At 39.7% G+C, this 22,655-nt stretch overlaps 1 long non-coding RNA gene across 6 annotated transcripts; it reads right to left on the bottom strand.

Annotated features, from left to right (window-relative positions):
* Positions 1-597: 597 nt before the first annotated feature.
* LOC144288474 (uncharacterized) lies at positions 598-22,129 on the bottom strand. Of its 6 annotated transcripts, XR_013356331.1 has the most exons (7): positions 22,078-22,129; positions 21,345-21,473; positions 11,926-11,993; positions 10,247-10,372; positions 7,371-7,548; positions 1,338-2,239; positions 613-759 (listed from the first exon to the last, which is right to left on the bottom strand). It is a non-coding gene; the product is annotated as an uncharacterized LOC144288474 (long non-coding RNA). The 6 variants fall into 6 exon arrangements; XR_013356329.1 differs by having other exon boundaries at positions 598-2,239; XR_013356332.1 differs by lacking the exons at positions 613-759; positions 1,338-2,239 and adding an exon at positions 3,525-4,006.
* Between the last annotated feature and the right edge of the window lie 526 nt (positions 22,130-22,655).

The following is a 22,655-nucleotide window of genomic DNA, read 5'->3' as shown; positions in this document are numbered from 1 at the left end:
CTGGTCTAGGGTGTCAAAAGATGACTGTCATTTTCAAACTTGCATGGTACTGTAGGTAAGAGTGTGTTGCATGCATGCAGGAAGTTGAGTAGGAAGGGGTGTAAGAAGACACGGTGGAGAGAATGTTCAACTGGATGAAGTCACAAATAAGGCTCGCCCAATCACATGGGTGCTCTGGAGCAGGGATGGTGCTCTGCCTTTGGGGAAGGGAGTGAGATACACAAACCCATACCTGGAGAAGTCAACTAGTCATTTGATGTAGCTGGCCTCAGGAAAAGGGTGTGGCCTTGAGTGGGTGGCTCTCAGGCTGAGGATAGTGCAGCCAAGAGCCATCAAAAGGTAAATCTCTCAAGTCTCATTCTTGGAATGGGAACCTGAGCAGCACCCTACAGAATCCACTACAGGTTCTTAATGAAACTGAAATCTATAGCAAGTAAAAATTTTTTAAAAAGTAATCAAAAACGAAATCCAAACAAACTAAAATGTATCTGTATTTTTCCCCCTGTTAGGTTGTCCTGAAACAGCAGATTGCAACAGTCTAGAAGTGAAATAACATAATGATTTTATTCATAAATGTTTGGTACTTGTTATTAAAAACAACACATTAAAGAGGCATGCACATTTCACATTCAACTGTCTGGATGAAGGTTATCAGGCCGCATGTAACTGCTTTCTAAAGCGTTCCTTCAAGGCTCTTGTGTTCCTTGTGCGAGTTTTACTGAGAAGCTTGGTACAATAATGATCCTGAAGTCAAAAGAACTAAGAAACAGACATCATCCTCCAGTCATGCACTTCATCATATTTAGAGCTGAATAAATGCTCATTTCTGGGAAACAAACTAGGGGTGGTGGAAGGGGAAGTGGGCAGGGGGTGTGGGTGACTGGGTGACGGGCACTGAAGGGGGCACTTGATGGGATGAGCACTGGGTGTTATGGTATATGTTGGCAAATTGAACACCAATAAAAAATAAATTTATAAAAAAAATAAGAACAGGCAATGAATAGTCAAAAGGGAATGTTTGTAGTTGACTTTAGCAACGACTGCCAGTATCCGCTAGTGGATTTAATGAAAGGAATTAATGTTCTTCAGTAGAAGAGCTATCATGTTAATATACTTGTTGAATTAGTTAAGGGGCATGAATCAAGCATGTGATCTCTAAAATTTTCAATTCCAAATATTTGAAGACATAACTTCAATGACAAATAAGGTAAATCATTTTTTATAATGGCTTATTTATACACATTTTCCATTTTTTCAGTTCCAGCTGAATTGAAAGTGAAAGTGTTTATTGCCACCTTCAAGTTCTAAGTCATATCTCCTATTAGTCCTTAAATTACCTCCAATTAGGTGTGAGCGTATGTGTGGTGATTCTTAGAAGTCAAGTTGAACAGGCTAAATATTTGAAGTCAGTATGTCCTTAGAATGGAGAACAAATATTTTATGTGAGAACATCAAATAAGAAATTAAGGAACAATTTGCAGGATGAAAAAATATCTTGTTAATCCATGACTCCTTTAACCTGCCTGAGAATCCAGATTTTTCACTCCGTATAATAAAAAAACCCAAAACACTAGTGATTGGAATACCGTAAAGCCATCTGATTTTTTGTGTGTATGCTCTCAAAGTCTAAGTCATAAAGTTACATCAAATTAGCAGATATATATATGAACAGTGTCATTCAAGGGAAGTCACAAGACTATACCTTTAGATATCTATTTCCTAAAAAAAAGATCCCAAAGTTTTGCCTTTTTAATCTGTCCAGAAATCCCTTCTAATGGAGGAACAAATGGGAATGCTAACACCATTAAACATGGTACCTAATTTTTATGTCCTTAGTTTCTTGTACATATTTGATGCTCAGGTATTTTTGTTGTTGGTAACAGAGCAATTGGACAAGTTATGTCCTGCAGGGCGCTGAGATGACAGAAGGTAGATGCTGTTGGGTTAGAAAGGGCTTCTAAAAGATGGGCCGGGAGGAGCATTTGAGGAGGAAGCCTGAGAGCACACGGCCAGGAGATGTCCAGAACAGAAAGACACATCCTAATTTCCCCTGCTGCCAACTCTGCTGGTGGTCTCCTGTTTTGTGATATTCTCTCAGTTAGTAATAACTTTCTCTGACTTACACTGCAGGTTCTTTGCCCCTTTTCATACTTTTATATTTGAGGATGTTAGCAGCTTCCAGTTGCTTTCTTGTCTTAATTCTGAAGACCTTTATTCCCAAGCACAATCGGGGACCACACTGAGAAGTAGAAAGTCAAAAAATAAAAATTTTTTAAAAAATTAAAAAAAAAGAAGTAGAAACTCACAGTATTACCACTTATGAGCAAAGTATTAGTTACTTACCTTGATATTACTTACCTTGTAATGTCAATGAAATAAGAAATAACATCAAGAAGAAAGGAACAGCCTGCTGTCTTCTATTTCCAAGCTAAGTATGTATTCTTTCCTGATTCATTCTGAACATGGTTCATTTGAGACAAAGCGGTACAATTGTACCCCATAACTACTACCATTTTTGTGGTGTAACAGTCTTTTGAAAATTTCTCTGATGATTCCCATAATTGCTCTTTTCATATTAAGATTCTCTGGTGCTAAGTATTTGATAAATACGGCATCAAAGCCTTTATTATTTTTGGTGAGGAAGTGGGAAAAACAGTTGGAGATTAACCAGTCTCAAACTCGAAGATAGATTCTAAAGGAAGCATGGCCTTAGTAAGGGTATTTTTGCAATGGAATCTATAATATACATTTCTTTCTAGCTATAGCGAGTGTCTCCTGTAGTTAGTAGCCTTCTTTTAGGTGAGGGTTGGCAGTTTGTTAGCTGGTTATACAGAAGTTAATCTGATTGTTGATTCTAACTCCTTGATAGATTTTATTTACAATATTCCATGTGCGTCATGTATATAGTAAAGGAAATAAAATTCTGGAAAAAAGGCTGTGTGTGTGTGTGTGTGTGTGTGTGTGTAAAATGAGCATATGTACGAGGGGGCACCTATTCGTGCAAATGCTGTAAAATATGAATTTTTAATGAGCATATCTCAAGAAAGTGAATACTAACCTACAGATGGCATCTAAACATGGATTCCTAGCATGCTTCTTCAAGGTCCATTACTGTTTAAATCCTAGAAGTAGGAAGCCTTTGCTTATATAGTATCACTTCCCGTTAGGCTTCAGGTATTTGAGACCACCTGAAGTTCTAAGAGCTAAACTTCAGAGGCACATTAGAACTTTGAGTGTTCTGAGATTTAGTATGAGCAATTTCCTTGCTCTTTTAGCTGGCTGGCAAATCATTTACTCCAGTGGGAAAATTTTTCTTTTAAAAATGCTCATCCCCCCCCCCAAAAAAAAATCTCAAAATGGAGTTGAAATAGGAGCGCTGTGTACTTGCTCCAGATACAAACCTACCGAAATAGAAAAGCGGAAGGTTTTTTAACTTACACCCCAGTGGGAAAATGGGGGGAATGAGTTTAAAGTAGGGAAGATAGATCTAAAGTTCTTTCCACTAAATAAAGGAACAGAAGAAATTACCAGACGAAGAGAGTTAAACTTTATTAGTGGAAGTGTATAAATACACGTTCTGTGCCAAAAGACCGGGAGGGCAAAGTAGCACTGTCCTGGAGCTGGATGTCCCTCCTTGTCCACCCCCAAGCCCAGGGCCCAGCAGCAGGATGGCGCCCTGGGGTCTGACAGTCCTGGGTCCGGGTTACAGGCGTCCAGTGACACCTGCGTGTATCCCTTACACAGGATGGAGATTTTTAGAACCAAAATCCTAACCAGAAGGACATGTTCCATAAACAAGAGGGAGCCAAACCGAGCCCAGAGCTAGAAAGGAAAAGTTAGTGGCGGGCAGCCCGGGTGGCCCAGTGGTTGAGCGTGGCCTTCAGCCCAGGCCGTGACCCCGGGGTCCTGGGATCGAGTCCCACATCGGGCTCCCTGCATGGAGCCTGCTTCTCCCTCTGCCTGTGTCTCTGCCTCTCACTGTGTGTCTCTTATGAATAAATAAAATCTTTAAAAAAAAAAAAGGAAAAGTTAGTGTCTATTTTACTTTTCATCCTGTCAACCTAAATAATGACATAAACAGAGGCAAACTCCAAGTCGTCAAAAAAGAGAAGTTTCTTGGGGAACAGAATAGGATTTGGAATTTGAGACACACCGACTGTAGCGAGCCACAGGCCGGTTCTTTGGGGGTTTGGTGCACGCTGTGTTCACAGGCAGGAACGCAAGACAGGAGAGCTCAGAGCTTATAATATTAGAATTTTCTTAAACGATAAAGAATTGATTAATGGTTCCCTGAAATCAGTCTCAGAAACAGTTTGAAATTTTCTTACGTTTTCCAGAGGCAGAGGCAACACTGACCCAGATCAAGTCAGTCTGGAAAACAGACTAAATTAAGCTTTGTTTGTTGGATGAAACTGGTTTTATCTGCTCCAGAGTTTTCCTAGGCCGGTTTCCATTTGTTTTTCATTTTAACCATTCTGCTAGGTCACACACCTCCGTGACTCTGTATAGAGTGTCGCAGGTTGCCCCAGTCCTGGGTCGGTGATACCACGGTCCTTCCTTGGCTTGTCGACTGTCACTGGCATCTCTGCCTCTGGCGTCCTGAGGCCCAAGCTGTTGCGCGGTGACACTCAGAGAGGCCGGGCCTGGGCCAGACCCTGTGTCCACAGATGCGCTGGCTCTGGTGGTGTCACTGGCCATCAGGACGGTGGGCACCTGGGGACCATTTCCAGGAGGCCTCCCCTCCAGGTCCGTGGAGGGGCCGCCGGGCCTCACCTGGGCCATCAACAGCATCATTATGTTTGGCGCCCGTTACCCAAACCCTCCGAACTCCTCAAGATGACCTGCCTGACCCACAGCAAGCAAGGGACCCAGGAGCACTGACCCCTCGGTGCATGCAAACAGATTTTACAATGCTGCCACTGAAGTTTTAAATCTTGAAATTTAAAAAACAAACAGAAACAAAAATTTAAAAAAAGAACTTTGAAATGTAATAGAAACATTGCCAGTGTCATACAGTTCTCAGGAGTTAAACATGGCCTTAAATTCTCGGCATTTAAGCCCACTTTATGTAATATCTTCATGCCTAATAAAATGAGGGATAATCCAATATTACAGCCTAATTTTTGTGACTGTCCGTGCTATTGTTAATAAGAGAAAAACTGCCTCTAGGGGTCCAGACTGAAGCGTTCCCAAAATTGAGAAGGAAACAAAGAAAAGGAAAATACAATAGGACAATTCATTATGTTGGTTATTGCAGCGAAATGCTGCTGGTTTGTGACTCCTCAATCACAGGCGAAGGATGTGACACCGCCAGAAATCACCCTTCTGCGGAGCCGTCAGTCACCGATGAGGTTTCATCATTTAGATGCTTGTCCGAAGTGGGGATTTAGAGCCACTGCTCCCGGCCCTGGCTGCCCCCGGAATGATAATCACGAATTAAGGGGCGAGCAGATGCCTGGAAATAAAAGTTTGCCCTGGGCTGCCAGGAGCCCGAGGACAAGGCCAACGGTCCCCATAAGGCCGTTGCAGTTTAAGCGCAGGATCGTCGATGCGGCCCCAGCCTACCAATCTGCTAATAAGCACCGCCGGATATCGGCCAGGACGTACACATGTGGGCGATCTTAGGAAAAGAAACTGTCTCTGAGACATATCCTTTTTTTTGCTTTTCTTTCTATGGACCTGTGCCTACTCCGCATACCTCAAAGCCGCAACTCAAAATTAATTCACCATAAAGAGAGAAACAGGCTGGTAAAGATTGTATTTATAAGCTCACAGCAAGAAATATGTGCCTAAAATGGGATTTATTCTTTCTTATTACTGTTGGAGTGGACACTTAATTTTCTCCCTAAAATGAAATGAAACTTTTAGAAAATTTATGGCTGCTGAGAGGACAGTTTCTCACGTGCCAGGCTATGTTGGCCAAGTCGAGAATAAATCATCAAAGCAATCTGACTAGTACCACAATGCTGTTCATGCAAAATAATATTTAACTTTCTACCCACATAAAGCACGTGTAGGACAAGCAATCTCATGGATAAGTTCACTGCATTCTGTGAAATAATTCCCTAGCATCACGGACAATTAGCATTCTTCCTCCTTCCTTCGTGCTTAGCCTTTTCGTACTTCCCCTCATTCCTCGTCCTCTCGCCACTGCTACTTCTCTAAAAATAAAAATGTCTTTATTATGGCACCGGAAGGTTGGCTTGGCTACCCTCCCGCCCTCAGATGTCTTCCTTCCCCATTTCCCCTCTATCACTGGGATGGACGCTGCCTCCTTGGAAGCCCCTCTGGGTGGGGGGACCAGGGTCATAGCCACAGCCTCCGTCTTCCCACCCTGTTGATAGGACACCCTCCCGTGGTGTCGTTCACTTAGATGACACCAATGATGACTGAAATTCCTTTACAAATATGCTTACATTCTTTCTACAAATACCCTTTTTGCTTGAACGCATACTGAGATTTTTTTTTTATACAAACAAATTGAACCTTATCTAACAATTACATGGCTTAAAAGCTTTGAGATGAAGGATTGTGTTTGTTGTTTTGTGCCTCCGAATAAATGCTGCACCACTGACTGGGGAAAGGGATCTCTGGTTAATGAATTATGAGTCCACATTATAATAATAATAATAAAATACCCTAAACACCCTTATGATGTAAAAACAAAAACTGTAGTACAGTATTTCTGAGTGCTTCCATGCACCGGACTGCATTCACCCTTGGACCCTGTGACCGCAGGACAGCTGGTGCCACTGCTGGGCCTTGGGGCCTCGGGCCTTGGATCTATTCCATTTGCTCCCTGTGACCTCATGACACATCAGTCTACTTTGAGGGACGTGACTTGATCATTGGAGAGGCAGATCCTGCGTCCACATCCAGTGTGCACCAGGCCTCTTCTACTCTCTCTTGATTCCTGTGACTCTCACCAGCAACTGCTCCGGGTCCGGGGCTCAGACTCTAATCACACGCCTGAAACCTACGGCTGCTGCTTCCTCTGTGCTGCTTAAGCCTCTGGTTGCAAAGCTTGCAGGTGTCAGGAAAGATGAGACTGCCACCTTAGTGGCAGATCTTGCTAAAAAATTATTTGCTGATTCACATTCTGTTTAATCCAAGGGACTTTTCCTTAGGCATCTGGGCAGCGACTCTGAGGGTGAGGAAGTCCTGCTATTAGGGGAAAAGTCTAACTGAGCACCTAATAGCTGCCCTTTGGAAGAAAAATGACACATGTTTTTATTTTAGGAATTCAACTTATCACGGGATAGTCATGTGAAAATGAAATCAAGTTAATCATCTCTCTCTATGAAAATGTGCTCCTGTTCATACTAGTTAAACATTAGGACTTACTAAAATCAATTTTCTAAACTGCCTACCTCAGAGAATTATAGCAGACGGGGAAAGTATATAGGAACCATTCCGAGGTGAAGCTGTGCAGAGGGAAACAGGGTCCTTGTGCTCACAGGAGGTGCATGGATCATTTGAGGGAATTTCCATCATCAATCTGATTCTTCATATTCATTGTCTACAAGGCTGAGAGAGGCAGTGATGATTCTGAGGGTTCGAATCAATCAAGAGAGGCACAAGGTGTTGTTTTCCTCAGTGGAACCCTGAACCCTTAACACTGCAGACCTCGTCTTATTAATCTTCACATCGCCCGAGTCCAGTAGAGAACTCAGCTGCTCAACTTATGTTTGTTGAGCTGAAACAAAGTGGGAACTAAATGAGTTACCCCAAAGTGCTTTTTTTAAGCATGGAATTATATATATGATATTTTAGAATATCTATATATAATTATATATAATACCTATTTTATAATACCTATATATAATTATGTATATGATATTATAGTTTGGAGTACCTAATTCTTTTTTTAAGATTTAGTCATTTGAAAAAAAATATTTAGTCACTTGAGAGAGAGAGAAAGTGTGTGAACAGGGGGTGGGGGGAGAGGGGCAGAGGAAGAGAGAGAAAGGGAAAGAAAATCCCAAGTAGACTCCACATTGAACCCCGAGCGAAGCTAGATCTCACGACCCTGAGATCATGATCTGAGCTGAAACCAAGAGTCAGATGCTTAATCAACTGAGCCACCCAGGTGCCCCTAGAATACGTAATTCTTTTTTTTTTTTTTTTAGAATACATAATTCTTATTGTAACTTTATATGCATTTAGTTATATAATTTCTACAACTCTGGAATGTGCACTATTTTTATCTTCCACTTTATATATGGGAAAACTAAGGCACAGTGAGTTTAAGTAATCTTCCCAAAGTCACATAGCTAGTAATGGACTCAACCAGGATCTGAACCCAGGATTCTCTTGTTCCAGGGTCCATGTTCTTAATCACTGAGTACTACTTGCCCTTCCTAAAGTCTCATAAGAGGTTGCTTTCCTAAGGCATTGTATACTTGGTCATGCATACAGTTGTCATTTCCCTAATTAATTATGCTGTTATTTCTTGAACTTTTTCAGGAAGCATCTGAGGACTACTCACTTTGAATCTGATCCAGCAAACCCTTGAATATCCTGGTCTGTGTATAGTTGAATAAGTACATCAAAAGAAAATCCTCACATCAGGGGAAAAGGTAACCACAGTGGGACTCTTCAGAGGGAGCACAGAAATATAGATTATGCTTGAGTTCTGGAGTTTCAGAGACAAAGGCATCATTCACGCACATATTTTATGACTAAAATCCCTTAAGAAAGGAAAAAGTAGGGGCAGTACCCAAACTAAAACCTAGATCAAAGCAAGGAACCCTGAGGTCTTTGGGTAGAGCTTGAAGCATAGGAAAGGAAAGCATAGTTTTCTAGGGTCAGGCTTGGTGTGTGGTAACAGTCCAAACAATGTGTGGAGAAAGGACAATGGTGGCCAGCTCCGAAATTTCTGCCAAGTGTTGTTAACATTACAGGAATATTCTCCAATTTGGGCCTTTCATCTTCTCTGTTAGCAGATTGATTACAAATTTATCAGATTAGTCAGTTGGCATCTGTGGAATAACGTACAGAATGGGAAGGCTTTAGAGGGAGGATGCAAGAAGGGATGGAAATGGTACAAGAATAATGGCTTTCAGATAGCAATGAGCCCAGTGGTGGAAGGCAGATTGCAGGGCTGAGCATGGAGATGGAGATGGGGAACCTGAAGGGACACCTGGCCATTATTTGTACTTGAAAGTGTGGGTTATGAAGGTATTTTTAGGGTAATGCGCATAGTGAATAAAATATCTTACTAGGTACAGAACAAGTAGCTATGCTCCTTGGGTCTTAGTTTTCTCACCTGTAGTGACTTCTGTGGCTCCTTCCAGCTCTAACATGTAGAATCTACCACAAAGTCATCAGGGCCAAAGTCAGCTTGAATCGCTCAGCAGTCAAAACCAACCAACCAACCAAAACAAACAAACATCTGCCAAGAGCTTACAGAGTCTGAGAAGTCTGAAGACCTAACCCAGCCACTCCCTGTCTCGTACCGCCTTTGCCCTTCAATAACCCCGAAGGTGCCTGTTTTATCTTCAAAAGCTACCCAGACCATAAAAAAAAAAAAAAAAAAAAAAAAAAAGCTACCCAGAGTCAGGGTACCCTAAGTATTCAAAATCATAAAATTAAATTCAAAATCAGTGAAAATCTCAAAATCTTCTCAAGGAATTTAAGAAGGATATGAATGCTTACACTCACTATAGAGATCCCTTCAATTACTAAAAAAACCAACGTTACAAAATCCAGAAACAGCTCTCCACCGTACCTATTCTGCTACACTGAGGTTCAGCACTGTGTCAAATAGGAAAACAAACACACCGAAAAATCATCTTACGAGTTTCCTAAGGGCACAAGTTGTCTGAAATCAAGTCCCTCTTCTCTTCCTAGAGAGTGATAAATCTGAGATGAAAACAAGTCACATACGCAGAAGGAATGTAGAATCATTGTCAATTTGTTTACAAATATGTACTGTTTCTACACCATATGGTTTGAACAAAGACATCAGAAAGTGAAAACAACAGCAGGTCTTGGGCAGAGCCGTCACAGAGACAGCTCAGTTCCCAGGTCTGCGCTGTTGTCCGTGAAACGTCCGCTCACAGTCTGTTTCATCACAGGCACTCTGTTTTAAAAATGCATTTACAGGGGTGCCTCGCTGGCTCGGTTGGTGGGGCATGCAACTCTTGATCTCAGAATCCTGCATTCAAGCCCCATTTTGGGTGAAGAGTTTATAAATTAATAAACTTTTAAAAATTTGATAAATAAAAATGCGTACAGAACTCACCTTTCTCTTTGCTCCTATGGATGAATTAAATCCATGCTTTGCACCCCGGGCTTAAAATTAGAGGACCCTTTTCTGTTCCAGTGGTTCTTCCTTTCAGGGATATTATTTAGCCTGGTTCCTCCAATACTGTCAAGAACAGCAGATGGTAAGGGCGTAGCAGATACACATGAACAGGCACGAGCTGTTTGTCTTCAGGTGCCACAGATTGCAACCATGATGCCTCTGCTCTTCATCTTAGTGACCCCACCTCAGCCCCTTCACCTCTCCCTGCCTCCCAGCTGTTCACAGCTGCCTGAGAGGTTAGGTCCCTTTTTGTTCTGTCCCCCTCCCCACTGCTACTGATGGTCCAGTATCTCCTTCCCTATCACACTGTAGTCCACACTCTTCTTTAAAAGATACCTATGTATTAAACATCTCACCTAAAATAATGAGTTAATGAATTCTAATGAAGGTACTGCTTTAAAAATACATATTTAGAGAGACAGCCTGAGATAGACAGTCGATATAAATTGCTTTTGGAATCAAAAGATATACACATTTAAGTGTATATGTTTCATGATATAGTGACTTTTCTTCTTTTGACTCTAAACTTTATAGTCTTCCCTTGTAAAATAACTATAATCTATAAGAGACTTACTGAGTGCTGACAATGCCAGCTATTGTGCAAAGCATTTATTTGCATGATCTCATTTTATCCTCACAACTGTCCTATGAGCTACGTACTACCCACTTCACTGTAACGTAAGATTGCGGCTTAGATTAGAAAACTCAACTAGATCTAGGGTACTGACCTACATTTTTCTGAATCCAGCACCAAAACTTACCTTACAAGGTTGTTATAAGGATCAAATAAGATGGTGCATAAGGGCCCTCTGTGGGCCATGAAATGCTAGGTAAATGTAAGGCACTGTCCCACCCAGGACATGAGATTTAAAAATCTAGAAAGTTTAAATACTGTGTTGAATTGGGAAGGAAGACAATGAAAGGGCAGAACGTAAGCCTACAGACTTCTTATTATGGAAGACAGGGATTTGGCATTCCAGGAGGGACAAAATATTGTACAAGAAATGCATAAGCAAAATACAGTTTGTGGCTCAGGTAAGAGAGAAAGAAGACTTTGGGGGAGGAAACTTAGGAATAGAAAAAGATACAGCAAGAAAACACTGAATTTACTAATCACTTACTTCTTCTTACTTCAGTTTTCTATGTCACTATCATGAGTTCCTCCCACACTATCCAATACAATGAATAAACACCTCTTCATACTATTTTTGGGACTATCAAAGAAAAATTGCACTGGATAGGTTAAACATGGAAGGAAGACTTAATTTAAGACTATTACAGGGGCGCTTGAGTGGCTCAGTCAGTTGGACATCCAACTCCTGATTTTGGCTCAGGTCTTGATCCCAGGGTTATGAGTTCAAGTCTTGCACTGGGGTCCATCCACCCTGGGTGTGGAGCCTACTTAGGGCTATTGCAGTAGGGGAGATAGGTTGAACTCAACTTCTCCAGAACAGAAAGTGGTGATTTTTAAGTACCACAAAAATACTGATGGGAAAATACTGATGGACATTAGCTGAGAGAGTGATCATTATGACCAGGACACCTGTTAACTGGCACCTAACAAAGTTAGGCTCCTACTCTTCCACAGACACCAGGAGACAGGCACTCTAACTTACTTGATGATTACATTTCAAAGGTCCCAAGTCATTGAGGAAGATGTTCCTGGACTGTACAACTGGCAAATCTAGGGGGCAGAGAAAGAATTTACAATGGCAAGTTTTCTAAAGTAAATGCTCTAAGAAAAGGTATGTAAGGGGCCCATAATAAGGAAAACTGTCTAGACTTTAGTCAAGCTGATGGAAATGTTAAGGCCATCTGAGTCACTATTAGGCACACCAGATAATTAAGTCCCTTTTTTTTTAGACACTCATCCTGGGAACGTCTCTCCTCTTCATTCAATCCAGGCTCCCTAGGCCTACGCTCCCTTCTAGGCCTAACAGCATAGTTGTCAATCTGGGATTTTACCTTTTCCTCTTTCTCCTTACCTGGAGACACCAATTTAGTAAAACATGTTAATTTGATAGCATACACATACATCCTTCATTAACAACTAAGATATAACACAAACAAATAAGTTTTTGAGACTTGTCTGAAAGTGTGGTCTCCTAGTGTTAATCTTGACAAATCACTTGGACGGGTATAGAATTCTAAGTTAAAAATCATTTTTCCTCATAATTTTGAAGATATCTTTTCCACTGTCATCTAATTTCCAATGTTGCTATTGAGAAGTCTAATGCCACTTCGCCCTCAGTTCCTTGAATATCAATTTGTTCGACCTCTAAAGGCTTTTAGCAAATTCCTGTTATCCCTGGTGGTGTGAAATTGTGTTCATTTCATTGGACTCTTAATGATCCTTTCCCTCTGAAGTCCTACATTCTTCAGTGATTCAGACGTTATTGGATAAATTCTTTGAAAATGTTCTCCCTTCTATTTTTCTTTGTTCACTCTTTTGGGAACTCTTATGAGTCAGATGTTAGAGATCATGGATTTAGCATCCAATGTCCTCTCCTCTTTTAAACTTCTTTGCCTTTTTGTTCTACTTCCTCAATTATTTCCTGACTTTATAATTCTTTTATTGATTTATTTTACTATATTTTTCATTTCCGAAAGCTTGCTGTTTCTGCTGCTGTTTAAAAATATTCTGGCTTTTGTTTTATGAATGAAATATAATCAATTCTCTGAGAATGCGGACTTAAATATACTTAAATATACTGTTTTTTCTTTTGTCCTCTGGAGTTTCTGATTTTTGACTAATTATATGGTTGGTTTGTCTTTCAACTGTCTTTTAAGTTGGAGGCCTTTTCGAACTGTTGGGTTATCCTTGGCTGACTGACCATATTTAAGAATGCAGTACTACAGTGCCACGAGGAAGTTCACTTTACCAGATTTATGGAGTGTTGAAATTGGAGCACAGAGGTTTCATTAGAAGACCTCCAAGTGTCATATCTTTGCTAGGTATTGTTTGTGCACTGAACCTCATCTTGTCTTTTCTCTATTTTTCTCTGTCCTTTTCTGTGTCCCCTGAGGTTGACCCTGAGAACTACACACCAGGGCTCCCTAAATAACTGGACTGAGGGCATTTTTCCCTGCTCTCCTCCCTGCTTCAGCAGTCTCTTGCAGTATCTGTAACTCTCCACACTTCGTTTCTGCTGAGAGGGCTCCACTGCACTGTTTTACTTTTCACCAGGGAAATAATTCCCTCCTTCAGGTTGTGCCTTCAACCCTGGGGATATAGTGACTTCTTACTGTTGCTAGTTGCTAGGTAACTCATCATCCCTCCTTCGTTCATGCACAGACTGTAAGTACTTCCTTCATTAATGTCTCTTTGTTTGAATTTGCCTAGAATGAGTCTGCTTTCCTGCTAGGGTAGTATCCACAGGTCTTTTCTTTGGAACACTTCAGTTTCTCCAGAGAAGAATTCTGTAAGATTTATCCAGGAAAAAGGGAAAGCCTATTCTTGACTTTGAATGCTCACAGAGCAAGGAGCACTGAGGTGGGAGTTCAAGTTTCCACATATAGTCTTTATTGTTAGTTTATCATTTACCATTTTATTGTAGCAGCTCTTCCCTATATTATGTTATTCAGGTGTTTTTGAGATTTACTCTCTACAAAATAAATGTACAGTTTCTTGGTAGGATTAAGCTACAGGAAATGGAAGAAAGGATCATCAGGCCTAATTGATGTTCACAGAGGCTTTTAACTAATTCTTTTTGTATTCAGCCCCATCTTGTGTAATCATGGGTGCCTCTAAGTCCGGAATCTTTGCCAAGTTCCATGGCATAGATTGAGCTGCTTCTTATTGATATATGCATTCAATGTTATAAATTTCCCTCTAAATGCTGCTTTCTCAGGATCTCCAAATTTTGATAAGTTATGTGTTCATTTTTATTTATTTCAACATATTTTTAAATTTCTTTTGAGTTTTTTTGGTTTGACCCATCCATTATTTAGAAGTATGTTGTTTAATTGCCAAGTATTTGGGGGATTTTCCAACTATCTTTCTGTTATTGATATCTGGTTTAATTCCATTATGATCTGAGAGTGGATAGACATTGTGTAATTTCTATTCTTTTAAATTTGCTAAGGTTCATTTTATGGCCTAGAATCTGGTCTACCTTGGTGAATGCTCCATGTGACTTTGAGAAGAATGTATATCCTGCTGTTGTTGATGAAGTACTCTGTAGATGTCCACTATGTCCAGTTGATTGATAGGGTTTTGAGTTTAGCTATGTCCTTATTGATTTTCTGCCTGCTGGATTTGTCCATTTCTGATAGAGCAGGGTTGAAACCTTCAACTCTCATAATGGGTTAATCTATTTTGCCTTGTAATTCTATCAGTTTTTGCCTCATATGTTTTGATGCTGTGTTTTATGTGCATGTATGTTAAGATTGCTATGTCTTCTTGGAGAAGAGGGGAAAAACAAAAAGGTCAAATAGGGACTTTTATGTTTACCAAGTGTTTTACGTTATGAAGTCTCTCCTTCATGTCTTCCAAAACTTTTCCAAACAACAGTATAAAACTTGTTTCATTCTCTTATGCTTTTTTGGCATGGTGGGCTTTAAGGGCAAAGTGCTGTATCCCACTATGAGTTCATGCAGCACATGAAAAAAGCAGCATTTGGGTTCTGTTTCTCTTTCATTTTCTTTCTTCATTTCTCTTTCCTTCTTGTCCATTCAATAGATACTAAGGACATTTTCTTAGGTATTATACTAGCCGCTACAAATTGTAAATCTGTATTTTTGATACATTTCCAATATGGTTGTAGATATTGAGAATTGCATTGATATTATAGAAAAGTGAGGAAAATGTGTAAAGTTTCACAGTAATGAACAGAGCACTTGGTGTGGAGATGAACAAATGATACAGTCTCCATCCACAAAGGGCCTACATTCCAGACAAGGGAGATTACAACATAAGGATTAATAAAAGAATAAAATAGATAATAACATTCAAGATAATGCAAAGATATGTGCAGGGACAGTGAACCTGAAGATGAGTGACCCATTTGGGGTAGATAAGCCAGTCAGTGTGGGTGCAGGGAAGGGTACAAGTGAAAAATTGTGGAAGGTGAGCCTAAGGGCAGATTGTGGAGAAACTAGTACATTTTGAACTCCATCCTGAAAACTGTGGAGAGATTTTCAAGAATTTTAAGATGAGGGATGGGATATAAACAGATTGACATTATTAGAAGACCACTTGGGTGCACTACTGGGGATAATGAAGTGGGGCACGATGGGAGGCAGGGAAACCAGAAAAGAAGTACTTGCAATCTGGTCATCATACATACTCCATGTTGAAGGAGCTCTCACAGTGGTAGGAGATCTAGAAATGAAGGCGGGGGTGGGAAAGATATTGCAGTGGGTGGTTAAAATCTATAGAGTCTGATGATGGTTTATTAGGCTGAAAGAGGAAGCAAAATAAAACCATGAAGAAAGGTCTAAAATGATTCTTGGATTTCTGGCTTTGGTAATGGATTTCAAGGGATTGGAAGATCTTGTGGAGATCTTAAATTGCACACAAATGATGTTTGGAGAAGCAAGATTTAACAACAAAGAGAAAAACCAGATAGAAGTAATGGGTCTAATGAATATTTGCTTGTGTGAGATTAGAGGCTAAACATTTCTAGTTAAGACTCAAATTTAATTGAGTTTCTAATGATTTTTCTAGTATCCACAACTCAAGGAGTCCAAAGGAAGCTTATAAACTCCAGGGGGAAATGTAATCCCTATGCTGAAACTGAGGCTGGGTACATTTGATGGGGTGTGGGGAAATTACACTGGGTCCTTCACTTTAACACCTGGGTAAACAGCCTACTGTACTGTCCAGTGCCCACATGGGAATAATATTAACAGTAACAGGAAATATCATCAAATGTGTGGCCTTCTATTTGCATATAAACTGTAGCTAGACAGGCAAATCTGTAGAGGCAGAAAGTAGAATTATGTTTGCAAAGAACTGGAGGGGGGAATAAGGAGTGATTGCTAACGAGTAATGAGATTTCTTCTTGAGGTTATGAAAATATTCTAGAATTCAAGAGTGATGATGACTGCACAACATTGTGAATATACAAAAAAAAACACTCAATAGCCTACTTTAAAAGGGTACATTTTATGGTATGTGAGCTATATCTCGATTTTTTAAAAAAGGAAATAGCTAAATCTCAGGGCCTACATGCCACTAACCAGACCAACCAAAGCATCCTCACTGGTCCTAGAATCTTTTAATTATAGCACTATCCTCTGAGCTAGGCTCAGCTGCTTTTACTGGAGACCTTCTGTCTTGGCCAGTAGAAGCTTTGTTTAAAGTAATGACCTTTATAACACCCCTGGTCATCTACAACTTCTCTTGTCCTTGGGTTGGAGATTATTATCCAAGAACCAAAATAGGAAGGACAGGGAGAGAATCATTCCAACCAGCCCAGATGAGATGTATCTGTAGCTTCTAGCTGATGAGGGCCTTTTTCTGTAGGACATAGAGACTTAGCTCATTGAAGAAATAAGCACGCACGTATGCACATACACACATACACACACACACTTACATGCACATCCAAACATACCTGCCAAGAAATTGCAATCTCTATTTCCTTTATTTTCATCATGTCTGAAACCTAATCAACTTTTCAATTAGGCTAGAAAGTAATGATGATATATTGAAATTTAATTTTAGTAAGACTGGAATGGATTTTCCTTACCAAAAACTAGATACCATGTGCCTTTTGCTAGCATTACCCAATGAAAAGATCATGGGCTTCAAAGTCAAAAAGATAAGTGGTTCACCTGGTAGTGTGTGGCCTTGGACAAGCTGTTTGGAGCACTGTAAGCCTTTGTAGTTTCTTTAACTCAAAACTGAAGATAAAACATACCTCAAAGGATTATACACCGTAAGATATGCCAAGTATCCAGCAGCGTTTGGTAAGATGTTTTCAATGAACATGGCATCATTCTCTGTTATGACAAAGTGTCTAGTTCTCTGTCTTTTTACCTAATCCCACTCTCTCCTTTTCCTTTTCTATCTACCTTTCTCTCTTTCATTCTCCTCTTCCCTCCTTTCCCCTTCTCCTCCCTTCCTCTCTTTTACATTCCTTAAGAAAATGCAGGCTGTATGATTCTTCTACCAACAAAGAGACACCAAAATCTAAGATTCTATAAGATTCTTTGGATGTCTTCTTTTTTAAAAAGTAGAAATCATCCACCATATTTTAATGTTGTTTCTATGAGTCATATAAGCACAAACTAGAGAAGGTGATGGTAGTTCAGTGATTTTCCACTGCTTAGGCATAATAATGCAGCTGATAGGTCTCTCTGGCCCTTCCATCATCACTTTCAGCCAAGCCATGTTCAGTTAGCATATCATTTGCTTGTTGGCAAGATGGGTACTTTAATATGCAGTAATAAAAAAAAACAGAACCCAAACAGGAAAATAGAACATCTTTTTAATAACTGATGCATTAAATGAGGAACCATTTTCTTTCATGAGAGTATATTATTTGACCTTCTACAGAGACAAGTTCATTGGATTTAATTTTGAGGAACCGATTACATTTTTTTTAATAGCCAGAAATGGTTTGATTTGACTGAAGTCTGGTTAGGATGCAAAGAGGCTATTAAAATGATTCTTAGTATTTTTTTTCCTAAAGAATGGTCCATTAATTGCCTGTGGATATTTATCCCTCAAACCTCCTACTCTATTAGGCTCAAACCAGAGTTATAAGATTATGATGTTTTTATTGATGTAATTAATAACAAATGTTACTCATTAGCTTGGTTATAACCAAATTGGACATATGACAAATGTACTCAGGGCCTTGCTCCAGTGAATTAATATAGATATGAGGCAACATATTGACCTCAAAAGATGAAATCAAGAGTACTACTGTGGAAAGAAAAAAAATAGAGGAAACACTTTTTTTTTTTTACCAAGTTTTGGAAAAGCAACAAATAGCGATTTTTAAAACTAATTGTTCTTAGGTTTCTCAGAACACCATGCTGAAATAATTCAAGACATCTGTTCAATATACAACATCAGTTGAAATATTAAAAGATAGTTTAAAATAGCAGAAGGAGGAAGAACACTACGAAAGAAATAATACCCAGCATGCAGAGATTAGATTATGGGCAAGATAAACAAATAACCCACCACATTGCTCCACTCTTCATTCTTCAACCAAGAAAACTCAGTTCCTGTTTAATCAGAAAAATCTAAGGAGTAACAGCAATGAAATGTTCTGCCCTATTGTAATTCTGTAAATTGTAACCTTGAAAATCATACTCAGCTGTGTACCAACGGATATCAAATGTGAAAAGGCACAGGGAACTGGTTTCCTACATGTAGTCTAAGGGCCCAGAAGAAGATTTCAGATCAGGCTACACTAACTTGGAATTTGTCTCTGGACTGAGTTGATATTGACCTTCATGTTATTTGAAATCAGAACATGGCAAGGATTTTTCTTTTATTTAAGTAAGTAATTTTCAAGCTTTAAGGAATAACTATTACTGTGCTGATCCCTGGCCCGCCTGACCAGGTATGTTGGGGATGGTAGGGAAATGAGGAGCAGTAAAAGAGGTGGACTCTAGTGTAGCAGACATTAGGTGGCTAGAGAAGACACTGGATCCCACAAGGCTAGGGTAGTTACCGTCGTATCCCATGTTATAGATCAGGAACTGAAGCTGAGAGGTGCTTGTTCAAAGTCCCACAGCCAGGAATCAATTCTGTTTTCTGCCTCCCGAGCCCACATTTTCCTCATTACGCCATCTTCTAAAGATGATGCAAGATTCTTATCAGTGCAAGGGCACTCGATCAACAAAACATCTTTATGAGAAATCTTCCTCCAACGAGAAAATTGAGACCAGGCCAGTGTGTGGCCCAATGTTCCTCATTCCTACTCTTACTAGTACCCCTCTATGGAGCCTGCACTTCTCTCTTCTCCGTGCCCCTCGGATAGCAAGGTGAGCGGAGGTTGCAACAGGTAGAAATGAAGACGCCCCACCTTCCTTCACATGAACAGGTCACCTGTTATGCACTGTGTGAGGGTTCAGAGAAATAGGATACAGATCCTTGTTAACAAGATGCTTATAGGCTGATTAGAAGAAAAGGGCAGGATCATCCTTGCTATTATCCCCCCAAAATAAATATGATGAGAATTTCAGGCAACTATGGAGGAATGTCAGAAGGGATATTTTGGAGTAAGAGGACTTTCAGAGGTCCTACATGTTAAACTGCATGGGTGGGAGTTGAACTCAAAATGCATGAGGATATGTAGACCCATATAGGCGTGAAAACATTACTCCATTACTTTTCTGTACTCCCTTTCTTGTTTTTAGTACTTTCACACCTAATATCCTGTTGTCCATCTAGGGTCTCCAGCTGCCCATACCTTACCTTGACTATGCAGGATAATTTATGCTCAACATGTTTTGTCTTATTCCTCATTCCTAAAACTCTACTCTCTTCTGAAAATTTGAACTTAAGTGTCGACTCTCCCAAATAAAAATTTTGTGTTAATAGGAACAGGGAGTCAGTGTTGCTGGCAATATTAGCCATCAAGTTAAGCTATATGGGTATTTTGAATAGATCACAAAAATCACTTCCAAAGGAGTGCTCATTATATATTTTTGCTCAGAACATATCCTGAGACAATGGTTCCTAAACCAAACTATCTTCAGAAGTTTATAATTTTATTTTAACTTTAAAAAACAGTGAATACAATCAATATTTTTAGCCAAGTAACTAACTTGAACTTTCTTCAGGTTTCCTTTTTTTAATAAAAAAAAGAGATCTAAATAACTTTGGTTAGTCAAAAAATTCATTTTAGATACTGTAAATGTTTCAATATTTTACCCATGATTCAATCTGCCTAGTAAAAAAGAAATTTACTTTGGCTTTATATTCAATTTTTTACTGTATTTTACAATTACTGACCCTTATTACATATTGAAAACTGAGAGTCACATGTAACAATGAGTTACATGAGACAAACAGAGCCTTGTCAATGAATTCTGTCTTGAAGAAAACTAAAAAAAATAAAATAAAATAGAAGTTTACAAATGCTTGCCATTTAGCAAAATTTTAGCAAATCCCTGAGAACCACTATGTAGGTAAGCTCTCTGCCTGGTAGAGCCAATCTCAGTCCACTCAGTAAGCTTGGATAAGGGTCGCAGATCCAAAATAAGGTACATTTATGAACATTGGTAAGAAACAAGTACTAGCTATAACCTGCATGAACATGATTGGCTTTGACATTTTCTTAAGAAATACCCCTCCAAGAAGAGTTATAAATAGGTTGCTCAGACAACTGTATTTCTGAAATCTCAATAAACAACTCCCTGTGCCTTATAAAATAAAGCATTTGAAATATAATTAAATTGGGAGAACTATAATCTTGGAAAATCTTTAATCAGAAAGATAGTATCATCAGAACTAAAGTTTATGGTGATTACAACATTCCAAGTACACAGATTCAATAGCAAAAATTTGCCAGTGTGGGGGGATCCCTGGGTGTCTCAATGGTTTAGCGCTGCCTTCAGCCCAGGGCGTGACCCCGGGGTCCTGGGATCGAGTCCCACATCGGGCTCCCTGCATGGAGCCTGCTTCTCCCTCTGCCTGGGTCTCTGTCTCTCTCTCTCTCTCTCTCTGTGTCTCTCATGAATAAATAAAAAAATAAAATCTTTTTAAAAAAATGGCCAGTGTGTTTCCATTACTGTCTAAGGGACTGGTTAATTCCCATCTAGAAATAAAGACTTATAATAGAGATTGGTGATGAGACTTCCTCAGTCTCCACTATTCTTTTAATTGTCCCCAGATTTGTGTGACTCCCCACCTTGTAACATTATCATTACTGAGGAACCTTCTAATAATGATTTAATTTCATAAATAAACTTTCTTATAAGAAAAAAAAAACACAATTTGCTGCCCACCTCCATGGGATGCTAGTCTACTTCTTAGTTTTGTTTTTTTTTTTTAGCATAAACTAACAGCTGGCATTACTGTAAACAAATCAATTCCTTCTAAATGACTCAATCATTTAGAACTTACCTGTAACTAGAGTAAGAAAATAGGGTTTTAGTACTGTAAATTGGAGGACATAGGATGATCTCATCCAGGAGCATTCTCTGAAGCACCGAGACCCAGCCTCTGAAAAGCAGCTCCGTCTTTTTGCTTGCACTTTCCTCATAACCACAGAAAATGTTAATTTTTAAGATCAAGCATCATTATTCTCATCTTTTTTGCATTCATGTTTTGGACTAATTTCTATTGTCTTGGTCTCATTTTTGGAAGAATAAATTACTTATTTACATTGATGTCTTAAGAAAGCAAATTTGTAATTCTCTTACTTTGAATAATAAATGCCAGGCATAATTTTAGAAGGGGACAGTGCCCTGAAATCAATCAGTAAATGAAAGAGAGTAACTCCAAAAACATGATGGAGCTGAAACGATAAGGACTGTTTGTGTGATGAAGAGATGCCAGCTGTCATAATGCCAGCATTTAGGGCGTTTAGGGTGACAGAGGCCTTTGGTCAAGCAGAACAGGCTCAGTTCATAACCTGTGTGGGGGCCAAGGGCAGCCCACCCCAAGATGGTTCATTTCACATGAACATTATTTCGCATGAAAAACAATCTAAACCAGCAGATTCAGGAAAAGCTTTTTACCTCCCCTTCAACTGCCAGTTTATACCAGGAAGAGAGTATTAACAAAGATTCCTCTTTTCCTAAGAAATTTATCTACAAAATTGGGTGGCCTTTGTTTTCTAAACATGTCCTCTCACCTTCCTGCTAATGGTCTCTCTCCCCCTTAGTGTCCTCAGACCCTTCCCCTCTCCTTACCTCATCTAAGTGTCATGGTGCTTCATTATCTTTGGAATTTCATGTTCGCGTGGATTCTAAATTTGACTTTCTCTTGTTAATCAGTCTCATCAATTTGATTCTTAATCCAACTAGAAGCACCTTAAAGGGCAGAAGAAAATTCTTCTTCCTCAACACCCGCTTTATCACAACTACGAAAAACTATGGAAACCCTTTTGAAGAATTGTAGAATTTTGGGGGACGCCTGGGTGGCTCAGCGGTTGAGGGTCTGCCTTTGATTCAGGGCGTGATTCTGGGGTCCTGGGATCGAGTCCCCATCAGGCTCCCTGCATGGAGCCTGCTTCTCCCTCTACCTGTGTCTCTGCCTCTCTCTCTGTGTCTGTCAGGAATAAATAAATAAAATCTTTAAAAAAATTGTAGAATTTTGGGGCTGGGTAATACTTTAGTGGTGAGCTAAGCCAAATGCTTAATCCTTCTGATGAAAAGAAGTTTCGCCAGAAGTCCAAGATTTGCCTGCCATCACACGGTCTCCTAGGAGAAA

The sequence above is a fragment of the Canis aureus genome, chromosome 18 (assembly GCF_053574225.1).
Source record: "Canis aureus isolate CA01 chromosome 18, VMU_Caureus_v.1.0, whole genome shotgun sequence".
In the NCBI taxonomy this organism is placed as follows: domain Eukaryota; kingdom Metazoa; phylum Chordata; class Mammalia; order Carnivora; family Canidae; genus Canis; species Canis aureus.
The sequence above is the reverse complement of the archived record's forward strand: the minus strand, read 5'-3'. Positions and strand labels throughout refer to the sequence as shown.